Below are 27591 nucleotides of genomic sequence, written 5' to 3'. Positions count from 1 at the left end.
GATCAGTTGATGCTGAATAAAGCCATCATGATCAGCTGTAAAACAGATTAAAACCTTATAATACATGCATAGTCCATAAAAAAAAACTTTTGATAGTAACCCACACTCATGGATACAAATTGCCTTGAAATGTATAGTGTGAGTCCTGAATTGATTGAGTATATGAAGTTTACTCTGAAAATGTGGTAGACTACACTCCATCTGAAGATGGACAATATGTCATCCCTAACGTCTAAATGCAGTGAGGATTATTTCAGGGAGATTCCCTATCACACTTGTTTTGCCTTGCATTGAACCCACTAAGTAGTAGTACCCTTATTAACTCTTTGGGCTATGGATTTTCCCTTAATTGCAAGGACGCTAATAATCCACAGACATTGTACCTACTGTTTCTACATGGCTTGAAACTTTAAAGCTTCTGTAATCATCATTTAGAGGAACAGTTCCGAGGAGTGAAGAGTCTCTCAGATGGTATCAGGATTACATTTATCCTAGAGAAATGTGCTAAGGCAGCTTTTCATAAAGGAAAGTTAAGTAAAACTGAAAAGATCTCTCCAACTGAGGACTGCAGCATGAAAGACGTTTAACAGAAAGGCATATACAGATAGCTAGGACTGGATGAAGGTGCACAAATTCAGCACAGGCTACTGTGAGAAATGACCAGTAAAGATTATAGGAGACTGGTTTTGAAATGTGTTTTAATAACATTAATGTCACTGAATATACCTAGCAAGATGAGTCTATCCAGTTAAATTTAGGACAGGTCTATGGCGCGATCAGAGTTAGCTGGATAACTTATCCAAAAAACGTGACTGCTCCCAGTTACGCCCATGCATCACCCACCACTTAGCCAGCTATTTAAGACAAATAAGTAGCTATCTGACTGTGGCTGCCGCTGCTTCCAGGCAAATATTCAGCCACTGCCACTTAGCCAGATAAGTCAAAACTCATTTTACTGTACCTCACTTTTTAAATGCTTCTTTTGCTGAATTGTTGCTTTGAACTCTTACGGTATTAAAGTGTGACCCTAAACAAAAGACGATGATGATGATGATAAAGTACACAAAGACTTATCAACTGAGACACAAAAATTGAAACCCAAGAAAGAAAATGAGTAGATGACAGTCGAAAGCAACAAGGTCCAGCATAAACTTGGAACCATCCATATGACCAACCCCAGAGAATATGTGGAAATAGCAAATCAAGCATACTTCAAGCCACAAGGATTAAACCAGAACACAGTGCTCTGTTTTTCCAATTAAAACAATTTAGCAGAAAGGAAGAGCTTGTACATTGATGGAGATGGCAAGGAAAATGCTGCTGGATGCCAACCTTCCTGACAAGTTCTGAGAAGAGGCACTGATGACTGCAAACTATCTGCAGGACCTGTTGCCAACAAGGGAAAATGAGGTGAATGCACAAAATATGACACAGCAGAAAATCTTGAATGAATCACCTAGGGATATTCAGCTGCAAGGCCTACAATACGTCTCGATTGGAAAATGCTCCAAGATGGCGGAAAGAGCCACAGAGGGCACACTTAAGATACAAAGAATGAAGCTGGTGATATAGAATACTACTCCCTGGGATAGACCAAGTGACAGTAACCTGGAGTATGCATTTTGACAAGGCACCCTCATCGAATTTCATGAGCTCTGAGCAGATGGTTCCCACAAGCATCACCACTGACATAGGTGAAAGTGAAGCCAAGGAACAATCACATATTAATGTTGATGCAAACAGGAGTGGAGCTGCAGAATAACAGGATGTTGCTGCAGATGCAAACCCACACAAGACTGCAAAGCAACCAGCTGAGATGGAGGAGACTTTGTACAGTGTGGATGACTCTGAAGCAGTGAAGCCCACGAAAGAGTGCATGCTTCGAAGATCTACCCAGATAACAAAGGGTATATCAGCTTACAGATTTTCATACAGAATACAGGTCCAATAAGTATTAGGGGTGTGAAGGGACTAAAAATCTGTTGTTGTTTTTTGTTTTGTTTTTGGAAGGGTTTTTTCTCATGAATTTCAGTTCATGGAATGTTTGATTCATTTCATTCATTTGAAAAAAAGAAAACGAGGCTTCCTAAGGCCTTCCTTCCCTAACACTCATCCCTCCCACCTGGCAAAATGCCGGCGCCAAGGCCAGAATCATCCCGGCCCCCACTTACCCAATCTGGTGGGGATCCGCTAATAAGGCCTAAGTCCAGGCTGAAGCCTGGGCCTTACATAGGCCAATGCAGGTCACCACAACCTCAGCTTAAGTTACAATGCAAGCCCAGTCCCAACGCTGGGGACGACCAAGACTCAGGCCTGATGCAGCGGCCATGTTCGGAGGCCGGGTCCTGATCTGGGCCTCAGCCTAGGCCAGGGCCCTGACCCAGTCCTGACTCTGTAGCCCAGCCCAAAGGCTCAGTACCGATGGCGTGTCTTCATTCCTGTTCTCTTAGTATCCTTCAAAGATACATCATTCCAAACCATGCACTTCTGAGTGACTGTCGGTTTTCCCTATCATCTAGTTTAAAAGCTGTGTAGCCTGGTTCCACTCTGGTTAAGGTGGATCCCATCCTTTTGAAAAAGCTCCTCTTCTCCAAAAAATGAAGCCCAGTTCTTAATAAACCTTCTTCCCTACACCATCATCTCCTCCATGCATTGAGACTCTGGAGCTCTGCTTGCCTCTGGGAGTCTACATATGGAATGGGGAGCATTTCTGAGAAAGTTATCTGGAGGTACTGGATTTCAACTATCTATCTAAAACCCTAAATTTGGCTTCCAAAACCTCCCTCTTTTACATCATTAGTACCCACATGTATCAAGACAGCCAGCTTCTCCCCAGCACAGTATAAAATCCTATCTATATGATACGTGAGGTCAGCCACTTTTGCACCAGGCAGGCACATTACCACGTGATCTTCATGTCCACCAGCCACCAAGGTATCAACCTTCTTAATAATTGAATCACCAATTATAACTGCCATGCTAAGCCTTCCCTCCTGAGTACATGCCCCTGGAAGCCTATCCTTGGTGTGAGAGGATGCTACATCACCTTGAGGGCAGGTGCTTGTTACAAGATTGCCTCCTGCCTCATCAAGATGATGCTCTCCTTCCAGATGACCTTTCTCCTCCAAGAAACCACAGGGGCTACCAGATTGCCTTGCTGGAGTGACACTGAAAGAGAAAAGCTGCACTGAGTGAGTAGTATGGCAATGGAGGGGGGGGGGAGGAGGAAAAAGGGAAGGAGAGCAGGAGAGTAGGAGAGTAGGAGGAAGAGACCATTTGGGAACCAACACACAGGGTAGGGGAATAAAGCAAGCACTCAAGAAGAGGCAGAGAAGGGACCAAAGGGAGTAGAGGGCATGAAGGAGAACACTCAGAAAGAAACCATGAGGAAGAGGCAAGGGTGAGAGCACTCAGTAGGAGGAAGGCATTTGGGAAGGGGCCATGAGGAAGGGAGCATTAAGGAAGGAATGAAGGAGGGAGTGAACTTGAAAAGGGGCTATGAGAGGGGATGGAATGGGCTATAGGGGGCAACAATAAGGAAGGGGCCAGGAGAAAGAGGTCCAAGAAAGAGGTCACAAGGTGAGGGAAGAATGTAAGGCATTTGGGAAGGGGTCAAGGGTGGGGGAAGCAGAGCAGGAGGGAAGGCACTCAGGAAGGGGACTTGGGAAGAGTGCAGGGGGGAGAGGACTGGAGAAGGTGATGCAAGGGGAAGATGGCAGAGGGAAGGCATTTGGGAAGGGGCCATGGGTAGGTGGTTGCAGAACAGAAAAGAAAGCACTTAGGAAGGGTTCAAGTGGTGAGGCTAGAAGGGAGAGGACCAGGGAGGAGCTGCAGGGTAATGGCATGAGAAAAAGCATTCAGGAAGGAGCCCAAGTGGGGGGGAATCAGGGTAGGAGAGAAGGCATTCAGAAAGGGGCCACAAGGGGAGAGGACAAGTGAAGGGGACCACAGAGAAAAATGACAGTTGAAAGGGATCATGTGAGAAGGGCAAGAAGGGCAAGAAGGAGAGATGACTACTAGGGATAGTGGGGATTGATGGCTGCCAGGGAGAAAGGAAGGGGGTGGGAGGGACAGACCATCACCAAAGATTATTTTGAAATCCCTGCATGTAAAGTCTGTGGATACTGATATACTTGAAGTGCCATCGGCCCCTGAATGTTCAAAGAGATACTCCTTGGGGGGAAGGGACTGGTGGAAACTAGTGGAGAGGGATTGGGAAAGAGAGAAAGACTGATGGGGAATGACTGATGAGGGGAGTGAGACTGGTGTGGACAAGATGGGGGCCTCTATAACTTTTGAATATTGAAAAGGGGTCTTCACATTTGAAATGTTTGGGAACCCTTGGTTTATAGATTGCAAGCCTTCTGGGACAGGGAAATACCTACTATACCTGGATGTAACTCCCATGGAGCCACCAATGAAAAGGCGTGAACTTATTAAAATATTAATAGCCTGCTCTTTGTGCTATACTAATCTTTCACTATATCTATCCCAAAAATGAAATACACTCTGCATGTAACTTTATCTGACTATTTTATACTCTAGTCTTTTCCACTGATTTTGTCCCATTTTTGATCATTATATAAACACCGATAAATTCCCAGGAAAAAAAAATCAAATAAGTACTGAAAACGAATGTCACTATATATAGCACCGCAGCTGAAGCACCTCATGTCTCCTCTCGGCCCAAACATTTAATCATTCTGCTGCAGAAAGGCTTGTTTATATGTTTTTATTGAAGCACACTAAAGTGTAACATATGGATCCTTATTGAGCAATGACCTCTACGACCATTCATTTACAGTAACATTTCAAGGTGTTTGCTTTTGCATTCAGAAGATGGGATCACTGTGAGTGACAAGCATCTGTGTATAACCTTCTTATACTGACCTCTATTACATTTTTTATTGAACAATGATATGAAGACATTTCTGTAGATCTTTTGTTAACTAAACATTTTGTTTTCATTCATAACTTGGAATTTCAAGGTATATTATTTATCCACATTTTTACAGCTCACATTATGTTACAGAACTTGCACTGAGTAGCAAAACAGAATGTATCACTTTATCATAAAAAGGATTGCAAAACTGGCTAAACAATAGGAAGCAGAGAGGAGGACTGACTGGTCTGTTTTCTCAGTGAAGAAAAGTAAACAGTGGAGTACCTCAGGGACTTGTACTTGTGCCAGTGCTTTTTAATATAAATGATCCAGAAAGGTGAACGACTAGTGAAGTGATCAAATTTCCAGACAATACAAAATTATTCCAAGTTGTTAAATCGCAAGCAGATTTTGAAAAATTGTAGGAGGACCTTGAAGACTAGAAGACTGGACATTTAAATTGCAGATAAAATTTAAATGTGGATAAGTGCAAAGTGATGCACATGGCAAAAAGTAACCCACAGTAAAGTTACACGATGTTAGGTTTCATATTAGGAGTTACCACTCAGGGAAAATAACCTTGGTGTCACAGTGTACAATACATTGAAATCCTCGGTTCAGTGTGTGGCAGCAGCCAAAAAAGCAAACAAAATGATAGAAATTATTAGGAAAGGTATGGAGAATAAAACAGAGAATATCATAATACCTCTGTATTGCTCCATGATACAACTACACCTAAAGGACTGTTTGCAGGTCTGGTCGCCACATCTCAAAAAAATATAGTTGCATAGGAATAAGTACAGAGGAGGGTGACAAAAGTAATAAAGGGAATGGAATGGCTCCTCTGAGGAAAGGTTAAAGAGGTTGAGGCTGTTCAGCTTGGAGAAGAGATGGCTGAGGGGGGATATGATACAGGTCTATAAAACAAGAGTGGGATAGAACGGATAAATATATACTGTAAAATCAGATAATTACTCATTCAAAAAATACAAAAACTAGGGCACTCCAAGAAATTAGTAAGTAGCACATTCAAAACAAAGGGGGGAAAATTCTCTTTCACTCAATGCACAATTAAGTTCTGGAATTCATTACTGGAGGATGTGATTAAGGGAGTTAGTATAGACAGGTTTAAAAATGGTTTGGACAAGGTCCTGGAGGAGAAATAAACTGCTATTAACCTAGTAGACTTAAGAAATAGCTACTACTTATCAATCATGAAAGGATTTGAATGGGTAAATGTGAATCGGTTATTCACTCTTTCAGGTAATACAAGGATTAGGAGGCACGCCATGAAATTAGCAAGTAGCACATTTAAAACAAATCATAGATTCTTTTTTACTCAATGCACAATTAAGCTCTGGAATTCATTGTCAGAGGATATAGTTAAGTCAGTCATTGTAACTGGGTTGCGAGAGTACATTATACAAATCTCATCTTTGTGTCCGTTTCCTCACTCCAAATCATTTCAAAGCTTCACTAATGTATACTGTGCTGTTCATACCTCTGACTGTGCATGTAAAACTGCTCCCCAAACCGTAGACCACCACCAAAATCTCACGTCGAGTTACTAGTTGGCCCTCCTTCAGAGATATAGTTGATTAATAGGAGAGCCTTATAGAGTCCCTCTCAGCACATTTTGTAGTAAAATAGCATGTGTTGCAGTAACTCAAACATTCCCCTTTTTTTATCACAGGCACTATTCATTGAAAATGTATAGCAAAATGATGAATCTAGGCCCAAGTTTTGTAGATTTTGAAAAATCTTTCTTGCTGGATTCTGAAGTCTTTTCCTCCTTGACATAAAATTTGCAAATCATTTTTCAGCATCAAGCATATGAATTAAGGTTGAATAAGTAGCTTAGGAGAGTAAATAGTTTAGGAGAGTAAGTCTATCATTTTTTCTGAATTACTTTTTACAGGATTTTGAGTTACTTTACAAACTGCATGATAATGGAGGGATTTTGTGTCACTGTTACTACAGTGCCAATATTATTTGAATGTTTTTCCTATGGTAAACAATAAGGGGAGAAAATTCCAGTTTAACCTAGCCTGTCATTTCAGAGATTCCCTTTAACCAATGTAGTATAAATGTCTTTTAATTGATAAATGTATTTATTTATTTATTTATTAGGTATATATGCCATTATTCTGTTAGTCTGTCACAATGGTTTACATTAAAATTAACAATAAAACAATGAATCAATAAATTAAAAATAAAAACAAGTTAAAATAATAAAATCATTTGCAGTATAAAAGAAATACAATTACATAATAATAAAATAATGAAAGAAAACATAAAACAGAGTAGGCAGAGAATAAATAAGCCTCTAATATTGCATATCTTAAAATCTCCTTCTGCAAATGTGAGGCACCGATTAAGTATTTCTTGGGATTTTGATTTATATAGATCAGGGATGGCGAACTCCAGTCCTCGAGTGCAGCAAACAGCCCAGCTTTTCAAGATATCCACAATGAACATGCATTCAGAAAGATTTGCATCCACTGGAGGCAGTGCATGCAGATCTTTCTCATGCATATTCATTGTGGATTTCCTGAAAACCTGGCCTGTTTGCAGCCCTCGAGGACTGGAGTTCGCCATCCCTGATATAGATAGATTGATAGGGAGGGAGAGAGAGAGAGGCGGAGAGAGAGAAAGAGAGAGATCTGAAAGGCCAATAGGCTAATTTTTAAAAGATTTAGGCTCCTAATTTTTGGAGTTAGGTTCCTAAATTGGCCCTTTTGAAAATATACTAGGGCTGAGTTGCTCCAAATTACATTAGGCTCCTAAATTTAGATACTAAATGTAGGTGGCCACTATGGGCCTGAAATTTAATTGAGGAGGGGGCATAAAGTTAAAGGCTGAAGAACGTAGGGAAGGGTTTCCCAGACTTGCCCTGGGGTCTTCCAGCTATTCTTAAGAACATAAGAACATACAAAATTTCCATACTGGGTCAGACCAAGGGTCCATCATGCTGTTTCCAACAGTGGCCAATCCAGGCTACATGTGCCTGGCAATTACCCAAACACTAAGTAGATCCCAGGATTCAGTAATGAATAAACTTGTGTGAGAGAAGATATGATAGAAGTCTATAAAATAATGAGTGGACTGGAATGGGTAAATGTGAAATGGTTGTTTATGCTTTCAAAAAATACAAAGACTAGGGTATATACAATGAACTTTCTAAGTGATGCATTTAATACAAATAGAAGAAAATACTTTTTTACCCAATGCATAATTAAACTCTGGAATTCATTGTCGGAGGATATGGTAAAAGCTGTTAGTGTAGCTGGGTTTAAAAAAGGTTTGGACAACTTCCTGAAAGAAAAGTCCAGAAACCATTATTAAGGTGGACTTTACAAAATCCACTGCTTAGTCTTGGGATAAGTAGCATGGAATCTACTGAATTTAGGAATCCTGCTAGGTACCTATGACCTGGATTGACCACTGTTGGAAACAGGATGCTGGCCTTGATGGACCTTTTGTCTGACCCAGCTTGGCAAAACTTATGTTCTTATGTTCCAGGAGGGTCAGGTCTGCTTCAGGGCCTGTGGGTGCGTGATGGCTCACAGGCCCTGTGCTGATTTTAAGTTACGGCGGCTATTGCTGCTGTCAAATATCTATAGCATTGCAGCCCGAGGAGCCTAGGAGAGATGAGTGAGAAAGAAAGGGAGAAAGGGGATGGGATTACTGCTGGGCAGGAGGTGAAGGGGGAGCCAGAGAAGGTACTGCTGCCAGGCGGAAGGTTGGGGGAAGAGAGAGAGAAGGGGGGGAGGGGCTGCTGATGGGGGGAGGGGGAGGAGAAAGGGCTATGCTGCTAGGCAGGGGGGTTGGGTGAGAAGCTGCTGCTGCTGGGTTAAGGGTTTATAGGGGAGAGGAGGCTTCTGTTGCTGAGCAGGCAATTGGAAGAGAGGGACTGCTGGGCCGGAGGTGGGAGAGAGAGGAACTGCTGCTGGACGGAGTGAGGAGGAGAGAGGGGGAAGATGCTGGGCAAAGGTTGGGAGGAAGAGAGAGGAGGGATGCTGGATAAGAAGTGAATGGAGGAGAAAGAGGAGGAGTGAGTGGGGAGAAAGGAGAATACAATGTAAGGAGTAGGTGGTTGCAGGTTAAGGAGTGGGTGTGGATTAATGGGGGGGGGTGTAGAGGAAGATTGTGGGGAGGGGCTGCAGGAAGATTGTGGGGAGGGGCTGCAGGAAAAGGAATGAGGTGGAAGAGAAAGGGGATGCTGGACAAGGAGTGGGGTAAGAGAGAGAGAGAGAGAGAGAGCGTGGGATGCTGGCTAGGAGGGGAGAGACAGGGATTTGCTTAGCTGAACTGTTGCCACCAGAGGGATAGCTGTACCGTTGCCAGCAGAGGACATACTGTTGTGCCAGAGCTGCCACTGGTAAGTCAAAGGGGAAGGGAGGGGCGTAATTCTGAATATCTGCCCCAAGCAAAGAAAAAGCACGACAGCCAGGATATCCATAATGAATATGCATGAGATCGATTTGTCTGCAGTGGAAAACCACTGCTGTGGCCAATCAAAAGTGCAGAATTTCCAGCTCACGTGGGGTTACCAACCCGCTCCAGATTTATGGGGAAGGCCGATCCAGCCCTGGCTTTATCTCACTGCCCGCCCGCATAGAATTGTAGTCTTGCTTTTCTAAGGCAGGGGGTTCCCAAATCTGTCCTGGAGGTCTCCCGGCCAGTCAGGTTTTCAGGATATCCACAGTGAATATGTGTGAGATAAATTTGCATTCAGTTCAGGCAGTGCGTACAAAACTCCCTCAATCATATTCATTGTGGATATCCTGAAAACCTGATTGGCCAGGAGTCCTCCAGGACAGATTTTGGGAACCACGGTTCTAGGGAAATCAAGAGGAAATACAAGTCCATGCAGGCAATGGGGCAAAAATCTGGAAATCCAGAACCAATTGGCAACCCTATTCTCCTGGTGCCTCTGGGTTTCACTGGGGTTCTCACTAGATGTTAACTTTGATGGCTTTCTCTTACTTTTTGGGGTTTACTAAACGGGGTGCACTGCCTACCTCTCCACAATACCACCCCTCAAACGTTTTAATTAAGAGGACATTTTCAAAAGGATTTCCAGGGATAGGCGGGGGAATAAAAGGGAGGGCCCAGCATATGGTCCATGCTCCTGCAACGTAGGCAGATTTAAAAATAAATATCCCAGCAACGCGAGCCACCATCGGTTTTCAAAGAATAACTGCTGGAGTTTCAAATTAAAAAATGGTTAGCAGGCCGGCAGAGATTTTCCTGGTGGGGGGGGGGGGGGGGGGGAGGAGGCAGAAAACAGCCGTCCTCATGAGTTAGTCCAATCAGTAGATCTCTCGGAGACCGGTAGGAGGGACTGAGAGAAATGTTTGGAGAAAAATATACTCTGTACCAAGCCGGACAGGCTGGGCTTATATGAGGTTAAATTAATTACCTTGTACTTGCCTTTAAAATATGATATACAGAATATATATATATATATATATATACATATAGTAGAAATAGATACCAGACAAGCTTGCAATTTTCAAGTTGTCTGCGAGGTCCGGGGGGAGGGGGGTGGGGAAGGTAGAGGATTTGAGCTGGAAATCAAGTCAATGTACGGCAGTGTAACGTGCTCCCAGCCAGCCAGCACCCTGTTTCATTTTAAAGAATTTCTTTGTATTACAGCTTATTAAATAATGGTGCAAATTAGTAAAAGATCATTCTTGTAATTTACTTAAAACTAATCCCATATGTTCCTTTTTTCTAATTTCTTTCTTTTTCCTTTGCAGGACCTTCACAAAACATCCATGAGCTTTCTTATTTTCTGTTATATGATATTTTATGATGATTGATCAATTGGGTTTTGTTTGGTTTTTTTTTTTTTTACAGATCCCCCATATAAAATATGGAACCTATGCAGGGAAGCACCTTAAACTCCCCTTATAAACAATTCAAAATGGGCCTGATTTACTCATTCTATATCCGTGGATAAAAAAAAAACTTAGTAAATCAAGCCAATAAGCATCCTGGCCAGAACTGTGGGTGTCTCTTTTAATGAGCTCGTAGTCACTCCTGATTGATGCCTTTATGATGATTTCCCATGAAGATTCTGGTAGATAAGTTGATAACAAATGATTCAGGAATGCCAATGGGAAACTTCTATGGCCTTCTGAATCGCAGTGAAAACCTGCCTCCCCAATTTAGAATAAAAAATACTAGGGATGTGAATCGTTTTTTGACGATTTAAAATATCGTCCGATATATTTTAAATCGTCAAAAATCATTAGAGGCGATATACACTAGGAATTCCCCCGATTTATCATCAAAAATGACAGGGCAAAGGTAGCACCGGCGCCATTTTGGTTCCTGTCCCCCGACGTCACGAGCGCAGGAGATTTGGGCAACATTCTCTCAACCTAGCTTGTTGTTGCCCAGGTAGAGTGTCCATCAAGCTAGGTTGAGAGAACGTTGCCCAAATCTCTTCTTGGAGTGAGTTTCCTCACTCCGACGGCCAGCAAATCTTCACTAGAGACCACTGTTCTTTCCGTAGGTCTCATGTTGAATGTGAAAGTGGCCCCCAACCCCCTACGCTCATTCCTAATCCCCACCTCGAGTTACTAGGTGGCCCTCCCATAGGGATACAAATTCCAGTCTAGGGCATAGGCACTATAGCAAGTCTCTCTCTCTCTCTCTCCCCCAATTAAAAATGCATCTTATATATCTGTCTTTGAAGTACATCCTTAGATTTAAAATGTATGCCTGCCTCTGTAACTCACCCTTTGTCTGTGAGTGTTAAACCTGTACATCATCATGATTCTCACACGGAATGATGGTATATTAAAAACACTCAAATACATAAGTTAATTTTTCTACTTCATATGTCAGAAATTGTTAATTTAGCAGGTTTCTGGGACCAATTATCATCCAATTTTTATTATAGACACAGAGAACACCTTTTCTTGAGATTTTGGTATTAAGGATGGCCAGGTTAGTTTCCTATCTCTAGTACATGAATAATCTTCAGAGCGATAGCAAAAATGACAGGAGTCAAGTGGCACCTTATGAGCTTTCAAGGACAGAGTCTACTTCATCAGATGCATCTGACAAAGTAGACTCTGTCCTTGAAAGCATATGCTTTAATAAATTAGTTAGTCTATAAGGTGGCATGCGATTCCTGTCATTTTCAGTACATGAATATAATATGCTTTGAAGTGTCACAAAAGGAAGAATATAAAACATATATTATTATTATTATTATTATTATTATTATTATTATTATATTTTTTGATCCAGAAGATTTCTCCTGCTCCTTTGTACTTTCCAAATACTTTGTATCTTTTGCTAGGAGCCTTCATGCACATCCATCCAAAGGATCTTTCATCCACTTATATCCTACCCACACCATAAACATACTGAGTCTGGTCATTGCTTTTAATAGTCCTGGGCCAGAGCCCTTAGGGGACAAGCTAGAAGTGCAAAAGAGCAAGAGAAGTTTTGGAGTAAAATATAAAAAATACCAATATTATGGTAAGCATTTCAAACAGTATGGGGTGAAATTACCAATCACAGGCGCATGTGATTTATTGCATAGTACCTGCACAATAACAGTTTCCAAAGTTTAACGTAAACGGTGTCTTTCTGCAAAGCTGAATAAAGCACTGAAAAATGAATAAAAACAAAATATTTTGTATAAATACCTCACACCTAGAAGCATATCTTTATCAGTTTGTAACTCTAGATAAATGCATGAATACAAATATTTTGCTATAAATAATTACAAGCCAAGTAAAACGTTTGATTACAAGCATTCACGTTCATTTAGATTGAAATTTCCTTTTATATGTTGAAGAGTTCAAATTCCTTGAGGCTTTTCCTCCTACTCTCAAAATATCAAGGAGAAAACTATAATAAAAAAAAAAAAAAAAAAAGAGCAGCAAGCCCCTCCGGACAAAACATTTACCATTCACTTAAGCACTAATGTTTGGTTGTGTGTTGTTTAAAAGGCAATAAATGGCTGACAGACTGATCAAGCCCCAAAGCAAAACTGAAGCATTTAATAAGTCATTCACTGGGGGGAAAAAAACTCATAGCCAAGAAAGACAGGGCTAGAAGGGGTGTCAGGGGGTCATTTAATCAATCCCCTTCCTCCAGGCAGGATTCACCAAACAAGACAGATGTTTAATCTGCTTACAAAAGCTTCAGAGATGGCGATTCTATCAACTTCCTAGATAATTTGTTCCAGCACTTAAGCCCCCTTTCCCATTTGAATGCTCCTGCTAAAGAATAGTCTGAATTTCCACTACGTAATTTTAGAGCATCACTTGTCTTTACTTACTTGTCATTATTTTAACCTCATTATTTTGTAGCTCTTCCTTGAACTTTCAGATTTTTTTTCTTCTTGAAATGATGGGCCCCAAACTTGACAAGAGTACTCCAACAAAGGATGTACTAATGAGATAAATGCTTCAAATGTCTTACATGGGATACTCTTGTTAATACATAGCAGGATTGTATTAGTTGTTTCATAATAGCAGCATGTTACTGACTCTTAGACAATCTGTGGTCTAATATAAACCCCAAATCTTTTTTTGGCAGTGTTACTGCCTAGCCCATCATTCCATATTTTGTGCATATTAATTAAAAATGTACCCTGCAGTTATCATTGTTGAATTTCATCTTTTTCTACGGGGCTGTCACTTTTAGCCCCTAGAAAGGTATCCTTGTCTTTTATAAGCATGCAGAATGTGACTTCAGTTGGTCTAAATGCCCTCTGACTGACAGAGATATCAACAGTGCCTGCTTGTTGGTGATGTCAGGTTAGTTTCAGTGTGTTGAGGAGGAGCACCTCTCCCTATTGAGATGGATAAAATAGTGGTATAAAAGCCCTAGGTCTCACAGGAGTGGGGAGTTGTTGAGGATTAAGATTCTAAGCCGTAGAGTTCTGAGTGTTGCCTAGAGCCTTCTTCCATTGAAGGACTTCAAAAAACCTGTGTCATAACAGAGTCCCAATGAGATTTAAGAGGAGGGGTAAAATTCCAGAGTGGATGTTCCTGGGAGTTCAAAAGAGAAAATGAAAGATAAGAAGTTCTAGTAGACTTTGGCAGATCAGGTGTACTAGAAGGTGCCAAGGGAATGGGCAATTTGCTTAGGAAAGTCACCAGAGTCAAAGACTGATCCAACTACCATTAGCCTCAAATTCTAAGAGAGAAAGAGCAAAGGATTGTAAAGGAAAGGATTACAGCTAGCAAATATGTAATGTGAGGGCCCAGAATGGTCAAGGGTACCTGCCTGAAGAACTGACCTGTTTAAAGGAAAGAGATTATGGGCCCAATATTCATGAGGCATTCTGCACTATTTAGCCGGATAAGCAGGCCACTGAATATGCATCCCTTATACAGCTAAAAGTTACACACACAAAAAGTAGACATGTACTACACAGATCAGGGTTGGAGCTATTAGCCATGTAACTTATAAAGGTAACTACTGATATTCAGAATTAGCCACATAAGTTTACGTCTAAGTTTAGACGCCCCATAGAGCAGGCCCATACTTAGCGTCACAAGCGTAGGAGATCGCTCCCGGACCCCCGCTGGACCCCCAGGGACTTTTGGCTAGCTTGGGGGGCCTCCTGACCCCCACAAGACTTGCCAAAAGTCCAGCGGGGGGCCGGGAACGACCTCCTGCACTCCAATTGTGTTGCCGTACGGCCGGCGCCATTTTGCAAAATGGCGCCGGCCATATTGCAAAATGGCGCCATTTTCAGTACCGGCAGCCGAGGGTGTGAGTGCAGGAAATGGCTCCTGGACCCCCCATTGGACCACCAGGGAGTTTTGGTAAGTCTTTGGGGGGTCAGGAGGGTGGGAGGTTGTAGTTAATTTAATTTTAGCCAGGAAACGAATAAGAATTAATGTATAAACATATCAGGGGGCCCCCTTGCCGAATGCAACGTATCTGCCCCCCCCCTCCCCTGATGAATACGAATCCAATGTTTGGCATCCCTCTGCACATCCCTAGAGGTTAGGGCTGTTCAGCTTGGAGAAGAGATGGCTGGGGGAGATATGATAGAGGTCTTTAAGATCATGAGAGGTCTTGAACCAGTAGATGTGAATTGGCTATTTACACTTTTGGATAATAGAAGGACTAGGGGGCATTCCATGAAGTTAGCAAGTAGCATATTTAAGACTAATCAGAGAAAATTATTTTTCACTCAATGCATAATAAAGCTCTGGAATTTGTTGCCAGAGGATGTGGTTAGTGCAGTTAGTGTAGCTGGGTTCAAAAAAGGTTTGGATAAGTTCTTGGAGGAGAAGTTCATTAACTGCTATTAATCAAGTTTACTTAGGGAATAGCCACTGCTATTAATTGCATCAGTAGCATGGGATCTTCTTGGTGTTTGGGTACTTGCCAGGTTCTTGTGGCCTGGTTTGGCCTCTGTTGGAAACAGGATGCTGGGCTTGATGGACCCTTGGTCTGACCCAGCATGGCAATTTCTTATGGTCTTATGTTCTTATGTTCTTATGTTTTTATGTACCACATTGGAAATTAGAATGAAAAACACAGGACCAGATATTAAAGTCCCTGTGCATATGTATCATGCTGTTATTCCTTGTGTAGACCATATCAGCACTTACAATTGCAAAAAATACAATATATCACAGCTTTAAATAGAATATAAATGTGAATGTTACTACCACATTTCTTAGTAATAAAAAACACATATATATTTGCTATCTATTTTAGCTACATACACATGCAAGATTTACATGCATACATCCCGCCTCTTTACATGCACAAATACATGTAATTTATGCATGTATGCACATGTCTTCCTAATTGCATGATGTCACAACAAAGTGGAGCAGTAGTGAGGAAGCCCAACTTCCTAGCAGAGGAAGTGGACCTTCTTATCTGTCAGGTCATGAAGGTCCAGCATTTTCTAAATGGCCCCCAGTCCAGGAGAGTGGGTTCATAAAAGAAGAAGTAGCTTAGGGAGAAGATGCTCAGCACAGTGCTGTCTATCATAACAACCACAATGTGAAAGACCTTGTTGAGGCTCCCTTGCTGAAGAAGTGTGGTGGACACCACCTCCAGAGTGGCGCAGGATGATGTGACAAGGCTAGGGGTAGGCTTGTGTAGTGCAGTGAGGCTGGAGTAAGGCTTGCCTGGAACAGTGTGCAGATAAGGGAGGGGGCTGGAACTCAGGAACACTGGAACAGAGTGCTAGTAAGCGAGGAACTGGAGCAACTGGAACAGAGTGCCAGGAAGCATGGAACTCAGGAATAGACTAGATCACTGGATTAAGATGGTACAGGACAGAAATAGACTAAGACAAACAGAACAAGAAACAAATCCTGAAGGCAACAATACAGGAAGGTCCCCGAGGGGCAAGACAAGGAGATACCTAGCAACAGGGAGATGCCAAGAGAAACCTCAGGGCTAAGCAAGGTCTGGGTCAGCCATAGGTCAGGGATGGACTAATTAAAGGCTGCAAGCTAGGAAAGAGCCAGAAGGTCCAGAGGCCACAAAGCAAGACAGAGGCCGAAGACTGGATGGTCACAAAGTACAAGCAAGGAAGGACTGGGGTCAGAAGGCATAAAGGCCATGATGCAAAAGAGGAAAAGGCCCGAGAAGGCCACAAAGCAGAAGTGGCTAGAGCAAGGAGCCATAAGGAACTCTGTGCTGACGCACTGAGGCAAGGGACAGACTGGTTTAAGTAGTGCTGGAGACTGGGTGTGTTAAAGGTAGGCAAAAGTAGGTTGGCCAGCCAGGGAAATGTGCTCATGGAGGTCCCCTGGTGGAGCGGAGGCTGTAAGACTGGCTGAGGCACGAAACCAGGGACATGCTAGAGGAGAGTACAAGATTAGAGCAGGGCTCACTGTCCTCCTCCGGTGGAAGGGAGGTTGTACAGCAGCTGGAACCATAACAGAACTCCCTTTAAGATCTACTCCTCCTGGATCCCATTTTCCATGGGAGTCCTGGCTGAAGGAACAAGATGAAGCTTGATGGAGAGGTTGTTTAGCAGGGCAGAAATGTCTTGCCATGCAGACTGGCTATGGATCGATGTGCTATTTAAGGTGGAATGCCTGAGAACAGATGCCTTCTCTTGGGCAGATTAGCTGTAAAGGGATTCCCCTTACTGGGCAGACTGACTTTGAACAGGTGCCCTCTTCTGGGCAGATTGTATGAAGACAGACGTCCCCACTGGGTGGAATGGCTGTTGCTGGGAGCATCTTTTGGGTGGACAGATTGTGAGTAGGCGCCTCCTGCTGGATGGACTGGCTGCAGACGGACACCCTTTTTTAGGTGAACTAACTGTGGAGGAATGCAAACTTCTGGGAAGATTGGCTGTGACAAAGCACACCCTGCTGGCCAGACTGGCTGTGAGCAGGTGCCTCCTGCAAGACTGGCTGTCTGTGGGCAGGTGCCTCCTGCCAGACGGACAGGCTGTAGGCAATTGCTTCCTGCTGGATAGACAGGCTGTAGGTAGGCGATTGCCCCATTCTGGGCAATTGGGCAGTCAGAGAGTGCCTTTTGCTGGGTGGTCAGGTGGATGAAGAACGCCTTCTTCTGGGCAGACAGATTGTGGAAGAGTGTTCATTTCTGGGCGATTAGGCTGTAGAGGAGCATTCTCTGTGATCAGGTTTTGGAAGAGTATCCACTGCTGGACAGCTAAGCTGGGGAAGAGCACCTGCTGCTGGGTGGTCAGGCTGTAGCTCCTCCTGGTGCAGCATGTCTGGCATGGCTAACTGGGGTTCCTCCAAGAGTGCTATGGCTGGCTGGGGATCTTCCTGGAACCACACAGCTTGACTGGATCCCTCTTGGGGCAGCATGCTAGGCTGGGCCCCTCCTGGGGCAGCTTAACTTGTCTGGACCCCTCCCAGGGAAGCATGATTTCACTGGATCCCTCCTGGGGTAGCATGATTTCACTGAGACCCTCCTGGTATAGTATGATTTGACTGGAGCTCTTCTGGGGCAGCATGGCTGGAGTCGACCACTCCTAGAGCAGCATGGCAGAACTGGGCCCCTCCTGGGCCCACAGGACTGGGCTGGACCCCTCCTGGGTCAGCATAACTTGACTTGGCACAACACTACTGGAGCCCACTGCTGGGTGGTCAGACTGGAGAAGAGTACCCACTGCTGGGCGGTCAGGCTGTGGAAAAGCAGTCTCTTGGTATTGATACTGAGTTAGAGAACTGGAAACTCTCAGGTTCAGGTTGCCTGGGATGGCTGGAATGGACTCCTCCTGCAGTGAGACATCTGGAAAGGGCTGCACCTTTAAGAATGGTCAGCAGGCATCACTGAGGCTTTTTCTCTGCATATGGACTGCATCAAACATCTGGGTTCAACAAGACACAAAACCAGGGATGAAGGGGAGATAGTAATCTGGCCTGGAGTCAGTTCAGCTGGGCTGGAGTTGGTCTCAAAGCCTTGGTTATTCAAAAAGGATCCAAAGCAAGCAAATCTGGAAAAGGTATATGTGGTCTTCCTACAGACCTGGGCAGATTTCCTCAATGACGGGTTTCACAGTTCTGAGTGGTCTGTGCCTGTAAACTGGCTGGAATTAGCTGCTTGTTCCAGAGCAACTGAAGGACGGTGAGATTCATGGATGGATATAATTAGCTCTCCCTGAGCTAGAATCTCTGCAGATAGAGACAAAGCAGAATTATTCAGTGCTGTCTTATGGCCTTGCTGACCTGAAGTGGAATCAGGCGAAAACTCATTCTTGCCTTCCATGGCTGTACTTGGAAGCAACTTTCTCTGCAGCAGGTAATGAATTAAAACTCCCTTGGATTCTTGCAGGAATTGTACCTTTTTGAATTCTTTTGGCAAATTAAGGTTTTCATTACTGGTGTGAAGGCTAAATTATTTTTTACAGAAGCTGAATCTAAATTAGTTTTCTGTGCTGCATTAGTCTTTACTGCAACAGACATTAAATCAGTGTAGCCATCTCTAATGGCAGTTTTCTGGTTTCGTGGCAGTGCAGATGGGGCAAGCTCTGTCCGGAGGCAGATAGCTAGGGATATGTGGGCACTTCCACCAGCTGGGGTTAGGGGTTTCACACTTCAAACAGTCTGGGAATATGAAAGCATTTTTCTCTTCACATCCACTGCAAGCCCAAGATTTGTGGTCTGAGAACTGTCATGCTATGCATTCAGAGTAGTGTGGAGGGTTTAGAGTCTGGCAGGTAGTGCAAAAAAAAAATACCATTCAGCAGTAGAGTGATTATTCTGGTCAGAATTAAAGGTAGACTCATTGGTTCGGTTCAGGGTCCTACCCCACTCCTGGGAGTGATATTGGCCTTTGGCTTCCTCTTCAAGCTCCAATGCTGAAGAAAAGTGGTAGACACCACCTTTGGAGTGGTGCAGGATGAGGTTAGGGCTAGACTTGGGTAGTCCAGTGAGACTGGAGTAAGGTTTGGACTGGAACTCAGGAACAGTGCATAGGTAAGGCTGAAGCTAAGGAACAATGTTCAGGTAAGGATGAGGCTGTAATTCATAAACACTGGCACAGAGTGCAGGTAAGCGTGGAACTGGAAAACGGGAACAGAGTGCAGGTGAGAGTGGAACTGGAACAATGGGAACAGAGTGCAGGTGAGAGTAGAACTGGAACAATGGGAACAGAGTATAGGTAAGAGTGGAACTGGAACAATGGAAAACAGAGTGCAGGTGAGAGTGGAACTGGAACAACGTGAACAGAGTACAGGTAAGCTTGGAACTGGAACAATGGGACAGAGTGCAAGTAAGCGTGGAACTGGAACAATAGAACAGAATATAGGTGACAGTGGAACTGGAACAATGGGAACAGAGTGCAGATAAGCGTGGAACTGGAACAACGGGAACAGAGTGCAGGTAAGCTTGGAACTGGAACAATGGGAACAGAGTGCAAGTAAGCGTGGAACTGGAACAATGGAACAGAATATAGGTGACAGTGGAACTGGAACAATGGGAACAGAGTGCAGGTGAGAGTGGAACTGGAACAACGTGAACAGAGTACAGGTAAGCGTGGAACTGGAACAATGGGAACAGAGTGCAGGTAAACGTGGAACTGGAACAATGGGAACAGAGTGCAGGTGAGAGTGGAACTGGAACAACATGAACAGAGTACAGGTAAGCGTGGAACTGGAACAATGGGAACAGAGTGCAGGAGCAAACTGGAATACTGGACTGACAGGATAGGACAAGACTGGACTAAGACAAGACAGGACATGAAACATAAAACCCGAAGACAACAATACAGGAAGGCCCCAAGGGGCAAGACGAAGAAAGGCCTAGCAACAGGGAGAGGCCAAGAGAAGCCTGGGTAAGCCAGAGCTCAGGGATAGCCTAGGTAGGCTGCAAGCAAGGAAAAGCCAAAATCCCCAAAGTCTCCAAGGCAAGACAGAGGCTGAAGGCTGGATGGCCACAAGGCAAGACAGATGGCCACAAAGTAAGATAGAGACTGAATGCCAGAGCACCACAAGGCAAAGACAAAGGTAGAAGGCCTGATAGCTACAAAGCACATGAAAGGAAGGACTGGGGTCAGAAGGCTCAAAAGCCATGAGGCCAACAAGGAAAAGGCCTGAAAAGACCCCAAAGCAGAAGTGGCTAGAACAAGGAACAACAAAGAATTCAATGCTGAAGCAGCGAGGCAAGGAACAGACTGGGTTAAGTAGTGCTGGAGACTGGGTGTGGTGCAGGCAGGCAAGAGAAGGTTGGCCAGCCAGGAAGTGTGCTCGTGGAGGTCCCCTGGTAGAGCAGAGGCTGTAAAACCGTCTGAGGCATGAAACCAAGGACGAGCTGAACAGTATGGTTCACAGCAGGGCTCACTGGAGTCCTCTGGTGGAGGGGAGTCTATACAGCAGCCGGAGCCATAACAGACTGAGCCACAAGTAGCAGAAACTCTGATTTCTTGTCAAGATGAACCAGGCCAGAATGATAGTTGAGAGGCCTGCCAGCCAGGTCACCTTCAATGCAGCAGAATGGATGGTGCTGAGCACCATTTTGTATGCAGCTGTGGGAGGGTTGGCCATTTGGATACCACACAACCTGAAGGCCAGCAAAGGGGCAGATTTTAAAAGCCTACGTGCGTAAATCCAGCTGGACATGCGCACAGGGGATTACGCGTGCTGAGCCTATTTTGCATAGGCCCGGTGACACGCGCAAGCCCCGGGAAGCGTATATGTCCCAGGGCTTGAAAAAAGGGGCGGGGCGGGGGTGATCTGGGGCGGGGCGTGGCCAGAGGCCTCCTTAGGGCCTCTAGGCTGGGGGATCGCGTGCCGGCACATGGTCGGCGCATGCAACCTATGCCTGCCTGGAGGCAGGCGCAACTTGAAAAATAAAGGTCGGGGGTTTTAGGTAGGGCTGGGGGATAGGTTAAGTAGGGGAAGGGAGGGGAAGGTGGGGGGGCGGAGGGAACAGGGAAAGCCATCAGGGCTCCCCTAGGGTTCGGGCGTGCGCAAGGTGCACAAGTGTGCACCCCCTTGCACGCGCCGACCCCAGATTTTATAACATGCGTGCGGCTGCGCACGCATGTTATAAAATCGGGCATAGATTTGTGCACGCAGGGTTGCGCGCACAAATCTACGCCAGCGCGTAGGTATTAAAATCCGGCCCAAAGTGGGCCTTTTAAATAGGAACATCAGATAAAGTGCATACATGTAAATATTTTGTTTTGTACCATATATTTTTCTACATGCTCCTCATTTAGTAAAGGTTCTGGCCACTTAGGTACACAGGGAAGGCCAGAACTCCTGACCTTCCTGGGGTCTTGGAAATGGGGGAAAAGCAGAGTAATGTATTTGACCTAATGCACTGGTAAGCACTGAGACTTTTCCACTCCTTTGTCAATCTCTCTTATACACTCAGAACACCTGGCCTTTCATCGACTATATAAAGTTTTATTGAATGCTGGGTTAGAACTGATTGTCTAACCTGGAAACGTTTCTGCCTAGTGTTACCAATATCCCTTTGTCTTGTCACTCTAGGCCCACTGCACTGGTCAGGTCTTTGGGACAGGTACCACTTCTACTCTGTGCCCCCACAGTAGATGTTAGCTTAAATCATGAGCCGCTGTGTATGTTCACTCTCCTTACAGTCTAGGGCTGCTTGTAGTGGAGTCTGATTCCAAATCTGGTTACCATTCCCTGCCATGGATGCCCTACCTGTAGCACTTTCTCTTATACTAGTCCTCGGCTATTTGGGCCCTCAATGTGTGTGCACTTTTCTACACTTCCTATAAGTCCTTACCTATAAACCTTCTCCTCAGCTCTGCTCTAAGCCTCCTCTTAGAAGATACCATCCCTATGCTGTCCATAACTGGAGATACCCACTCAATGCGGGAGTGCTGCACATCCATTGCATACTGAAGAAACCTGTGTCATACCGAGGGCATTCAGACCAGCAATAGGCACATGCAGATTTTTTGTAAGGGATGAGGTAAATTCTGTAAGCTGATGGGCACACATGTTTCCTCTATCCACAACCCCTTACATAGATATATGTTATTGGTTAGATATACGACAAGTTGCACAAGACAGGGCAAGCAATAAAGATTAGGGAAGCCAAGTGGCTCAATATATTCTGGTCAACTAAATGCCCACAACAGGTTTGCTTGTAGTGGAATCTGATTCCAGATTTAGTATTCTAAATGTTTAAAGGAAAAAGCAGTAGATAATTTTGAACTGCACTTCCCAGAGTACATCAGCCTTTACAGAAAATAAAGATCTTGTTGGAAACCCTAATCCAGATCCACCTCAAGTAGTGAGTCATATCTCAGACCGTGGCTGTAGAAGTGCTTCAAGGGTAGATATAAAAGACCATGGGGAATGCTTTCTATACAGTTTGTGGTGCAGCTGGAGTTGCTAAATATAGGCCCAGGTAGATGTTCTGCTAGGCAGTCAGCTCCAGTGACTGTGAAGAGCACAAGACATTTTGCACGCATATATAAAGTATGTACACTCTTCCTTTTTTCAGGAGGGTAGGCAACTGAAGATTCTGATGCATCAGGACTCAATGTCCTCCAACAGGCAAGGCAGCATTCAAGAGCATTGCTTCCTAGCCCAGAAGAGGACAGTGAGGAGGATGAAGAACCAACAAAGGAGCACCTGGCAGCAGAGCAGCAACAGCCTGTGATGGAGGAGAAGGAGGAGGAGGCGGCAGGGACTCAGGTGACAGCTACTCTGTCACTTGTGCCAGATCTCCTGCAGCTTGCTGGTGACCAGGGGAAACCCAGCTTTGTAGAGAAGGACCTCAACATCTCAAGAAGAGTAGGTGCAGACCATGCTGGTGGAGAGGCGCTTAATTGGACTGAATGTCAGACTGGCGAAAGAGATGGCAGGACTCCGGACTGACCTACAGCGCATATGGCAAGAGATACAGGGTGTTTGGCAGGATCTAGGGAACAATTGTGATGCAATGGAGGCCCAGACTACAGTGTGGTGAATGTTCCCTTCTAACTGCAGCGCCCATACTATATTATGGCTCCCTGAATGCAGCTCCCACAAGCTTTAACAGCACATCCCACCTGGATAATGCCTCCCCAGGCCAGAGTTCCACTTGCTCCCTTGTCTATTTCACCTATGCCTCTATCACCACTCATCATTGTACCACTTCCTCTTTTGCCGCTACCATATGCACCATTGCAGCCTGCACAATCACCTCCACCACCATCAGAGAACGATACTCCCGCCTCTCCAAAGTCACAAGTGGATGAGGATAAGCTCACCACAGAGTCAGGACATCTTTTCTGATGTGTCACAGCCTTCCAGGTCCATCCAGCAAGTATCAAGATGTGCTACTGCCCCCAGATCTCATGCCCTCTGAGGACAACCTCAGGTGCAATCAGACACTGCAGAGGAGGAGCACTAGGCTTGGACAGTTCAAGGCACCAGAACTTGGCCCATTCCAAAACAAAAAAAAAGGATGGCAAGGAAACCACAAAATTTGATTTCCTGTATTATTCAACACTTTGAGAACACCATATAAATAAGTTCACCATCCCTTTCTAAAATGTTTTCGCATCAGAGTTTTTTCCTCCATAGTCTGCCTTTGACTCAGAATGTATCTCCTGCAATTGCTCCTTCTCTTCAACCAGATTATCTTCCAATCCCTCTGGAATAGGCAAGCCTCTGGTTGGCCAAGTTATCTAGCATACAGCAGGCTAGAAAAATCTCAAAGACCTTTGCGAGATTGTAGAGAAGGCATCCCCTTGATCTGGTAATACAGCAAACATGTTTTGAGTAGGCCAAAGGTTCTCTTGATGACTGCCCTTGTCTGCCAGTGGACCCAGTTGTAGCAAGTCTCTACAGTAGTCTGTAAATTAGCTAGCAGAATCGTGAGCCAAGTTTTGAGTGGATAACATTTTTTACCTGTAGCGGAGAAGGCAGAGAACTGCACAGTTTGATATCACTTAGGGTTAGTCAGCAGAGTAGTTCACAGGACTAGGCTGGAATGGTCCAGCTGGGCCTATGCTGTGATAAAAAGAAGAGTTTAGTTGTTGTGTGGTGGTACTTCTAAATGCATTCCTACCTAGAAGCTAGACCCCAGGGATGAGCCCTTCCTGGAATTCATCATGAATTCCTGACTGTGAGAGGATGTAGGCATTGGGGTAGATTTTTAAAAACTGCGCGATCGCGTACTTTTGTTTGCGCAGCAGGCGCAAACAAAAGTACGCTGGATTTTATAAGATACGTGCATAGCCGCGCGTATCCTCTAAAATCCTGGATCGGCGCGCGCAAGGCTGCCGATTTTGGGCAGCCGGCGCGCGCCGAGCCGCACAGCCTGCCTCCATTCCCTCCGAGGCCGCTCCGAAATCGGAGCGGCCTCGGAGGGAACTCTCTTTCACCCTCCCCTCACCTTCCCCTCCCTTCCTCTACCTAACCCACCCCCTCGGCCCTATCTAAACCCTCCCCCTACCTTTATCCATGGATTTACGCCTCCCGGAGGGAGACGTAAATACACGCGCGCCAGCGGGCTGCTGGCGCGCCGAGACCTGACCCGGGGGCGGTTCCGGAGGGCACGGCCACGCCCCGGAATGCCCCGGCCCGAAACCACACCCCCAGGCCCGCCCCCAAAATGCCGCGTCCCGCCCCCAAAACGCCACATCGTTCGGCCCCGCCCCCGACACACCCCCGTCCAAAAACCCTGGGACCTACGCGCGTCCCGGGGTTCTGCGCGCGCCGGCGGCCTATGGAAAATAGGCGCGCTGGCGCGCAAGGCCCTGCTCACGTAAATCCACCCGGATTTACGCGACCAGGGCTTTTAAAATCCGCCCGATTGTGAATAAATCCCAGAAACAATGTCCAGGATGATACCCTTGGTATCACACAACATCTACATATTGAAGGAGTGGAAGTTCTTGCAGTTACAGTAGGTGGCCTCGTCACCTCCAGGTACCCTTATAGGGTTGTGAGTGCAATCAATATTCCCCAAGACAGAGGGGGAAAATGCTATTTTATAGAACTCACTCATTAGATGTTGTTGTCTTCTCCAAGCAATGCAACCAGGAACTTATCAGTACACATAGACTGGCTGATTCCAGCCATGACCTCTAGAGGTGTCTGGAAGTTGCTGTTAGCCAAAAATGCCAGGGGAATAGGGACCTTAATATGTACTGGTAAGGCACAGTCCCTGTGGGTGGTAGGTTGTAGCTCCTGCTCTAACTGCTGGCATAAGATCAGTATAGTTTCCTTGTTGAATCTGAACCTGTGAATTACTTGCTTTTTTGAGAGAACCAAAAACTGTGCCCTAGTCCTGAATACTCTCTGTAAGGGGTACACTCTCCTCCTCCTCCTCTGTTCTCTCTCTCTCCTCAGCCTTTATGCCTTAAATATTCATAAGGCAATTTGAGTCTTTTTGAAAGGTAATTTCTGCCACTGACTCCCATCCCCCAATAGGTGCCAATGTCCCAATAACATATACTCCCACCCCCCCTTACTGCCCTGTATGTCCCAGTTCCCCCAATCTGTCCCATTTACCTCCAGTATGGACCACTATGTCCCAGTTACCAACTTGTATGGCCCAATCTATCCCAGATGCACTCACTCCCACCCCCCATATGACCCAGTCTGTCCCAGTAACCCCTCTATATGACCCTGGTGTTCTGCTTGTGGACCCTTGGGCTGAAGCGTGGTTGATGCAACCTGCAGAGAGGAGCCCTGCAGGTCCTCTCCATTGGCAGGCATACTCAGATGAGGCAGAGGCCCAACTGGCTTTGCCTTTACCAGCCCACATTCCCCTCAGGTTGAGCCTGGCAGGTGTTAGGGCCACTGCTGATGACGACAGATGTCATAAGAACATAAGATATGCCATACTGGGTCAGAGCAAGGGTCCATCAAGCCCAGTATCCTGTTTCCAAAAGAAACCAATGTAAGTCACAAATATCTGGCAAGTACCCAAACATTAGATAAATCACAAGCTACTGTTGCTTATCAATTACCATAATAGATGCTTATGGATTTTTCCTCTGGGAACTTATCCAAATCTTTTTTAAACCCAGTTACATTAACTGCTTTAACCACATCCTCTGGCAATGAATTCCAGAGCTTAACTATGCTTACCGTTGAGGTAGCTGGATTGGAGTAGACGTATGAAGTCTATAAGATGGCAGGCAGTGGTTCGTGGCAGGGGGCGATCAAGAGTATCCAGGAGTCAAGCTGTGGTCAATACTAGGTATCCATCCTTAAGGAAAGGCAGGACAGATAAGCAGGGCAGAAAGGCATGGAAAAAAACAGGTGGGTACAAGGGAGGCAAAGATGTACTGGAGAACTGAAGATGAAGGACACTGGAACTGTAGAATGATTATTGTAGGATTACAAATGGCAGATAAAATTTATCATAGTCAAGTGCAAAGTGATGCATATAGGGAAAAATAAATATAAAATAACCCTTGCTGTAGTTACACAATGTTAGGTTCTATCTTAGGAGTTACCACCCAGGAAAGAGAACTAGGCATCATAGTGGATAATATATTGAAACCATCGGCTCAGTGTGCTGTGGTGATCAAAAAAGCAAACAGAATGTTAGGAATTATTAGGAAGGGAATGGCAAATAAAACGGAGAATGTCATAATGCCTCTGTATCGCTCCATGGTGACACCGCACCTTGAATACTGAATCTCAAAAAGGATATAGCTGCACTGGAGAAAGTGCAGAGAAGGGTGACCAAAATGCTAAGGAGCATGGAATGGCTGCCCTATGAGGAAAGGCTAAAGAAGTTAGGACTGTTCAATTTGGAGAAGACACAACTGAGGGGGGGATATCATAGAGGACTACAAAATCAAGAAAGGACTTGAACAAGTTAATATTAATTTGTTATTTACTCTCTCAGATAATAGGAGGACAGGGGGCACGCCATGAAAGTAGCAAGTAGCTCATTTAAAACCAATCGAAGAAAATTATTTTTCACTCAGCACATAGTTAAGCTCTGGAATTCATTGCCAGAGGATGTGGTTACAGCAGTTAGTGTAACTGGGTTTAAAAAAGGTTTGCATAAGTTCCTAGAGAAAAACTCCATAAATTGCTATTATGGTAATTAATAAGCAATAATAGCTTGTGATTTATCTAATGTTTGAGTACTTGCCAGGTACTTGTGACCTGGATTGGCCACTGTTGGAAACAGGATACTGGGCTTGATGGACCCAGAAGCCAGGAAGCAAGTCCAATAAATATCAAGCATTTGTTTAACCAACCTATATTAGCTGGTATCTACTTGGATTAACAGTGATATCCTCTTTTTTTTTCCCCAAACTGAAAGTTA

Source organism: Rhinatrema bivittatum, chromosome 2, assembly GCF_901001135.1.
Source record: "Rhinatrema bivittatum chromosome 2, aRhiBiv1.1, whole genome shotgun sequence".
Classification (NCBI taxonomy): domain Eukaryota; kingdom Metazoa; phylum Chordata; class Amphibia; order Gymnophiona; family Rhinatrematidae; genus Rhinatrema; species Rhinatrema bivittatum.
The sequence above is the reverse complement of the archived record's forward strand: the minus strand, read 5'-3'. Positions refer to the sequence as shown.